Source organism: Mytilus californianus, unplaced genomic scaffold (assembly GCF_021869535.1).
Source record: "Mytilus californianus isolate M0D057914Y unplaced genomic scaffold, xbMytCali1.0.p SCAF_32, whole genome shotgun sequence".
NCBI classification, from domain to species: domain Eukaryota; kingdom Metazoa; phylum Mollusca; class Bivalvia; order Mytilida; family Mytilidae; genus Mytilus; species Mytilus californianus.
The window spans coordinates 2197692-2206302 of record NW_026262682.1 but is presented as its reverse complement, the minus strand read 5'-3'; positions in this window follow the sequence as shown (position 1 = coordinate 2206302).

The window sequence follows — 8611 nt, the reverse complement described above, 5'->3', positions numbered from 1 at the left end:
CAAGTATTTGTATTTTTTTTTTTGGTTGACCTACGTGAGTGGGTTGTGACGTTTAAACCCGATTTGTTGAATTCTGGGAAAAAATAAAATCTGTTAAAGTCTTATTGCTTATCGACAGTTTACGTAATAAAAGAGCACAGATGACGGATGGTCGTGGTTATTAACCACACTATAAGAATGAAAGAAAATGAATATGCGTGTAGTGGTTTGTATTGCTTGAATAAAACTTCCTATATGAAAGTATCGAAATGTAAATATTTTCGAATCAATTTCATAAATTATTGTTAAGATTTTTTCATAGAATATCTATTGGACATTTTTACTGATACTGAACTGAAAATATTTCCGTTTTATTTACCGTTATTATTTTGATAACAGTTTCAATGCAAATTATGTGTGAGCAGAGTGTGTTTATTATTTTGTAAAGTCATTGTATATTTCACGGTTTGATGTCAATTCGTTTACCTTGTAGCAGTTTAGCCACAGGTGTGATTTCAAGCGTACACAGGTATGAATGTTGTTATTTGGAAAGGATAAACAGAAAGAGTATGCCGTATTTAATACACGATGAGAATAAAGATACAATAATTAAATTGTATAAATTAATTGAAAATAAAGTTCAGATTTGTAATCGTGCCAATCATCTAAATATTGTATCTGTATCTATTTGAATTTTTAAATTTGCTAAGGGGATATTAGACACAGAACAAATGTGGAAATGTATCAAAAGCATGCACGATGCAATACATCTCTATTTGTTGACGTTTTAAATTCATTGTACCATTAATTTGTGCAGTCATCTTTATGACTTGGATGGAGAGTTGTCTCATTGGCACTCATACCACATCTTCTTCCTTTTCATTTTGGGGAATTACTTGGTTGGAGTGTGGAGACTTATTTATTAAATCATATTTTTATTTATATGTAAGATTAACAAGATCCTTACATGATGTAAATTATTGCATTTCATAAGAAAATTATACATATATATTAGCATATGCAACTGCATTATGTAATGCTTTCCTTATTTTGTTTGTTTTGATTTCTGGTAGGTTTTCTTTATTAAGTCTCCCAAACGAAGTTCTTCTTCTTCTTCTTCCGCCGCTTTTAAATTTGAACTTGTCCGCACCCGTTCTCCAAAACCGCTTGTCAGATTAACTTAGGGTTTCACTATATGTTAGACTTACATGTCTAGTGGTGCAATCAGGGTTTTGTTTGTGCAATGGGGTTTATAAAGGGGTACTTTGAGGGGCAAAAAAAAAAGAGGGTTTTACCATAGAACCCTATGGGATTTTATTTTTTAAAATTTTCAAATGATTATAAATAGAAAACCGTTTGTGATAGACACAATCTTTTTAATTGAAAATGTTCTAAATGATAAAGCCCATTAAATGAAATACAGGGTTAGTCCCCAGGGGTCACCCCCACCGCCTGCCATTTAAGAAAGTTCTAATACCTTGTAAGTGGTCAAGATCCCCACCCCTAAACCATATATATTCTGGTTAGTCATGATAAAGCAAATCAAATGAAATACAGGGTTAGTCCCCAGGGGTCACCCCACCCCTTGCCATTTAAAAAAGTTCTAATACCTTGTAAGTGGTCAAGATCCCCACCCTAAACCATATATATTCTGATTTGTCATGCTAAGATGGTTTGAATGATATACAGGGTTAGTCCCTAGGGGTCATCCCTACCCCCTGCCATTTGAAAAAGTTCTAATATCTTGTAAATGGTCGAGATCCCCACCCCTAAACCATATATATTCTGGTTAGTCATGATAAAGCAAATCAAATGAAATACAGGGTTAGTCCCCAGGGGTCACCCCACCCCTTGCCATTTAAAAAAGTTCTAATACCTTGTAAGTGGTCAAGATCCCCACCCTAAACCATATATATTCTGATTTGTCATGCTAAGATGGTTTGAATGATATACAGGGTTAGTCCCCAGGGGTCATCCCGACCCCCTGCCATTTGAGAAAGTTCTAATATCTTGTAAATGGTCGAGATCCCCACCCCTAAACCATATATATTCTGGTTTGTCATGATAAAGCACATGAAATGAAATACAGTATTAGCCCCCAGGGGTCACCCCACACCCTGCCTTTAAAGAAAGTTCTAATATCTTGTAAGTGGTCAAGATCCCCACCCATAAACCATATATATTCTGGTATGTCATGCTAAGATGGTTTGAATGATATACAGGGTTAGTCCCCAGGGGTCATCCCGACCCCCTGCCATTTGAGAAATTTCTTATATCTTGTAAATGGCCGAGATCCCCACCCATTCTGGTTTGTCATGATAAAACACATCAAATGAAATACAGGGTTAGTCCCCAGGGGTCACCCCAAGTCCCTGCCATTTAAGAAAGTTCTAATATATCTTAAGTGGTCAAGATCCCCACCCCTAAACCATATATATTCTGGTTTGTCATGCGAAGATGGTTTGAATGATAAATAGGGTTAGTCCCCAGGGGTCATCCCGACCCCCTGCCATTAGAGAAATTTCTAATATCTTGTAAATGGTCGAGATCCCCACCCCTTAACCATATATATTCCTGTTCGTCATGTCTCGAACATTTGAATGACGTATACGGTCAGTCCCCAGGGGTTCCCCCCACCCCCAAGGTTCTAATATCTTGTAAATGGTCGAGATCCCCACCCCTATACCATATATATTCCTGTTCGTCATGTCTCAAACATTTGAATGACGTATAGGGTCAGTCCCCAGGGGTTCCCCCACCCCCAATGTTCTAGTATCTTGTAAATGGTCGAGATCCCCACCCTAAACCATATATATTCTGGTTTGTCATGCCAAGATGATTTGAATGATATACAGGGTTAGTCCACAGGCATCACTAATGCATATTACTTTACTGGACCAAACCAATTTTCTCTTGACTTTGCACAATGTCAGGCGACCCTTGGAATAACGAATTATGGGAGCTTCGTTTGGGAGACTTCGTAACAGCATCCTGTTACAATCATTTTTTGTTATATTTTGTTCTGCAAGCTGAAAAGAATGCATTGCTATACAAGATGTATTGATGTTTCATAAAATCCAAATTTTGATTGGAGCTTAGGTTATCTGTCAGAAAGATTTGATCTCCCAATGAAATTCAATATTCATGATAGCATTTGCTTCATATGTGAATGTGACAACAATGTAAAGCAAAATAAATAAAAACTTTTTGTGTAGTTTTAGCATGAACTGTTTTAGATTTGTGATTTCAAGTCTCAATTATTATCTTATGTAAAGGAAAAGTGTTTCTGGCTTGCAAATTGTTAAGATTTTTAGATTCCTTATTTAAATGCACATACATAAGAAAATGACTGTACCAAGTCGGGAATATGACAGTTGTTATCCATTCGTTTGATGTGTTTGTTTTTTTGATTTTGCCATTTGATTGGGGACTTTCCTTTTTGAATTTTCCTCGGAGTTCATTATTTTTGTGATTTTACTTTTTATACACAATACAGTGGTAGGGAAAATTTGGTTATCCCGTGTGTGTTGCATCCATCAATCATATCTTTCAAATAACGTTTTCAGTTGTGCAGTTGGTGCACAAATAAGAATCGGTGAGGATAGGGAACTAGCTAACTGTCATCAAATCGTACCTCCTCTTCACCACCGGCGTTTACTTTATGAAATGCTTGGTCTGCAAACATCTGTACCCAGCTCAGATTTGCATCTTGGAAGACACATTTCTGCAATATTGTACATATCTCTCCAATTGAGAGCAAAATGCTTTCAGACTTGCCTTTTTAGCGTCTTTTTTTTTTTGATGCAATCTCTACACTCGGTGATCATTAAAAGGCTAGCACTGTTTGGTGTTGAACCACCTAAAGGTTTACTGGATGTGCGATGTCTTCTAAAGGGTGATGATATATCACTTTTTTCCAATTGTGGAGGCTTATACATGCAGAATAATCAATTGTCTTTCATTACATCGTGAATCTTATTCTTTTAAGCTTCGGCTTTATGGCATAATAAAAAAAAAATGCACTACAGTACTCTTACTAATGGTAAGCGTGCAATGCAGCAAACATAGATGACAGTTTCTCTCCTTAATTTTATTTTTATTTTTTTCCAAAAGACTCATGAATTTCTGTGACTTCCTTCCTAAGAAGGGAAACTTGTTTTTCGACAAGAATGGCTTGATGTAACGGTATGTTGTTGACCTTCCCTAATTGGTGCCCCAATAAGCTGTGTACAATTGGAAGAAATAGTTTCATAGTCGATGCAGTATTATCAAATGCATTTTTCGAGGAATTACGGAATGGTCATCTGTGGTTAATGATTCATTGAAATTGTGATTCTGAATAATTATTTCCTTGGCTGAAATAAGAGTTGGCAATCAATCCGATCTTGAACAGCATTAATAATATGTGGGTTTTTTTTAAACACTGCTTTGAACAACCAGCATACCGTCATAATAACCAATTGTGTTTTCTGTTATTTGTTTGGCTGCTAAAATTGTTACGATGCATACTAAGGGACAGATCAATGTACTCAAAATTCCCAAATTTATCACTAACTTTTTTTATTATAAATGTGTCAACTTCATCACCTGAATGTCTACATAATGCGGGTTCATCAACCTACTGTCATGTTTCTAAAGGTGCTTAGTCGTCTGCATTAGCTGGAGGACGTCTTCTCACATTCCTGAAAACTTGTTTTGACTGTTGTACTTTTCCCTAGGAGCCATCCTTACCTGAAAACTGGTTTTGGCTGTTGTACTTTTTCGCTAGGAGCCATCCTTACTCGTAGTTCCCGACCTCCAACCAGAAGTCCTAAATTAATAAATGATTTTGATGGTTTTTTTAAATATTCAAAAGATGATAACTTCACAGTTATATCAAATGTTTGGCTTTGAGCGTTCCTGATGAAGGTAAATCCAGAAAAGCGCTTAGAACGCAAGAAATTATTAAACGTGTTGTTTTCAATTTTTTAAAATCACTGGGTCGATACCTCTGCTGGTGAACTATCAGTCCCCGAGGGTATCATCAGCTCAGTGGTCAGTACTTTGGTACTGACATGATTTAACAAACTTTACTAAATTTGCCCGTTTATAAATTTTGAAATTATCAAGTAACTAAGGTATCAACTCCCTCAGGCAAAGTTGGCTTTAGATGAATTTGGCTATTTATTTTAGGTATTTTTGACATACAGCTCTTCAAATGTTTCGGTACTTATACATCTTCGGATTTCAAATGTGTAGCTTTGAGAGTTCCTGATGAAGGTAAAACCAAAAAGGCGCTTCGGACGCAAGACATTATTTAACGTGTTGTTTTCAATTTTTCACAGAGTTTGAGCTCATTAGCCAACAAGGCAGCAAATACACGAAGCGCCATTTATTTTATTTACACGATTTAAATTGGTACTTTAAAATTGAGTTACTTTTAAAATGATATACTGTTCTTAAAGCAGAATCACCTGAACTGTAAGTCGCTATGAATCTGTTGGCAAATCCCTGATCTAAATCTCCTGAATTCCTTCATGATATTTAACATCGCCATCGATACTCAACTGTAAATCGCGATAAATCTGTTCGCCAATCCCTGATCTGAATCTCCTGAATTCATTCACAAGATTTAACATCGTCACCGATACTCAACTGTAAATCGCTATAAATCTGTTCATCAGTCCCTGATCTGAATCACCTAAATTCTTTCATGAGACTTAACATCGTCACCGATACTCAAAACTGTAAGCGTTCCTAGTTTATTTTCGTTTGTCTGCACACACTTCTTATGTCTTTAATGTGTTTATCATAGCTCTTCTTGAATGATTACCACCTATGGTTTTCATATTACAAGTTTTATATATTATCTGGAATATCAGATAATCCAGGTATGTTTATCAATAAGTCACATAACTGAGTTCGGATCGTTGAATGAACTACTGTATACAGCAATATCAATACCATGTTTGTGTAGACAAATACATAGGATATATAACAGCTTGTCTCTCGAAACTTTAAAGTATCGTCTATATTTTTATTCTCGAATATAATGGTTGAATCTTGTTAAATGTGATAATATTATCAATAACTGGTTAACGAATTAAAAACTTAAGACTCCACAGTCAAAACATAAACAAAATGTTTATTTCAAAAACTTTATATAAGGTATTCTACATCCTGATAAAGCTTCTGTTGCAGTTAATAAAATATATGAAGTAATGACAACAATTATAATTGCTATATAATCATTAGGATTCTTTATAAACTTATGTATAACAGTACAATAATTCACAATATACAAACACAGAAACTATAAACAAACCCTTTTTGATAGTCTTTGCAAACAGGGCATAGCAATCACAGCCGAGTAGGTTTGGCGTCTCCATTTATTCTCCTTTCATATGCATTTCTGTTGCTAATTTAAAATACCTCTGGAAGATCCCTGCACAATTGTGACTCCACTCCACTACTTCCTGACGAATCCCCCGTCTGCGGCGTATACAAAGTTATCTTAAATAATACTTTTAAATGTCTTTTGAAAGAATTTGACAAGTTATTTACAGTTGTTTCTAGCATTTAGACCGAAATGAGTAATAGAAAGAGATGTAAAAAAAATATTATCCATCTAGATGTATTAATCTTAATATCATTTTCAAAAGCTACAAAACATAGTAATAACATTTTTTAAACAGTATTAACTCCACTACCTGCATCTTTCAAATTCATGAGACATAACTGGAAAATATCAATCCCTATTATTCTTTTCCAAATGTCTGGCTGTTTACGATTAATTCTGTATAATATGTGACAGCATCTGATAAATCAGGTTGAACTTTAAGTGTTATAGCTAGGGTACAGGTGTTCACAAATGTGGATTCTCCAAATTCCAGGTATGTTTATCAATAAGTCACATAACTGAGTTCGGATTGTTGAATAAACTACTGTATACAGCAATATCAATACCATGCTTGTTTTAGACAAATACATAGGATATATAACAGCTTGTCTCTCGAAACTTTAAAGTAGCGTCTATATTTTTATTGTCGAATATAATGGTTGAATCTTGTAAAATGTGATAACGTTATCAATAACTAATTGACGAATTAAAAAATTAAGACTCCACAGTCAAAACACAAACAAAATGTTTATTTCAAAAACGTTATATAAGGTATTCTACATCCTGATAAAGCTTCTGTTGCAGTTAATAAAATATATGAAGTAATGACAACAATTATAATTGCTATATAATCATTAGAATTCTTTATAAACTTATGTATAACAGTATAATAATTCACAATATACAAACACAGAAACTATAAACAAACCCTTTTGATAATCTTTGCAAACAGGGCATAGCAATCACAGCCGAGTAGTTTTGGCGTCTCCATTTATTCTCCTTTCTTATGCATTTCTGTTGCTAATTTAAAATACCTCTGGAAGATCCCTGCACAATTGTGACTCCACTCCACTACTTCCTGACGACTCCCCCGTCTGCGGCGTTTACAAAGTTATCTTAAATAATACTTTTAAATGTCTTTAGAAAGAATTTGACAAGTTATTTACAGTTGTATCTAGCATTTAGATCGAAATAAGTAATAAAAAGAGATGTAAATAAAATATTATCCATCTTACCTACAGGTATACGAAAGGGAGATAATGACAGTAATTTAAAAAGATATCTATCAAGCCATAACCGCCACACATAATTCAGCGATAAACGGATAATATTAAATACTCGATAACTATAAGGCTGATGTCTCACGCCAAGGATGAGTAAAGGTAAATACCAGCTTTGATAGAAAAATGCATTGTTTTTGTCATAACATCGATCGGAAGGTTTTGATGTCCAATATCATTTGAAAACTTTTAATGCCGTTATTTATATAACAGCTGTTTCACATTCGAATTTCTGTCGAGGGCTCTATTAAAATTAAAGCAAACTCATCTCAATCTAACAAAAGAGTTTATCGTGTCATCTTTAACACTGTCAAAATTAACATTTATAAGACCGTGTTGAACACTTGTCTAGTTTTTTTTCTTCTTCAGATTAATGTATGATCTAAATTCAGGTTTCTTTCATGATCCCAATTATAAACTCTTTCATAAGACTGGCCTCCAAGATTGTTATTGTGCAAATCAACCTTTAACAGACTGATTACAATTCAAGCATAAATACAAAGATCCCCAAGAAAAAAAATATCAAAGTTAGCTCTCTCACCTGTTTTTTACCATAAAAAATCAATTTAGTGAAACTCAGTATGTACAAATTGAACCACTATCTTTGAAGGAAGACTTTTAGACCTTTTCTTATCTTTTAATACTATATTGCATCATGGTGTTGTAAGATCAAATAGCTTACTTTGTTTTAATTTTCAAAAGACTAAGAGGATCGGTTCTCTTAAAATTTGTTCAATTCATTTTAATACTTAATTTGAATCAGATTTCACTTTGAAAGTGAAGTTTGTTCCATGGTAACAATCAATCCTTCTTACCTGGTCCAGTTTGAATACTAAAGATCGATTGTTGAAATCGATTAAAAAGACCAAATAAACACTCATTCAAGACTGAAAGTTATTAACCTGCTGAAAATGATAAAAAAAACCAGCTTGTAACAATTTTAAGAAAATTTTGCGTCTTGAAAAATAAGATG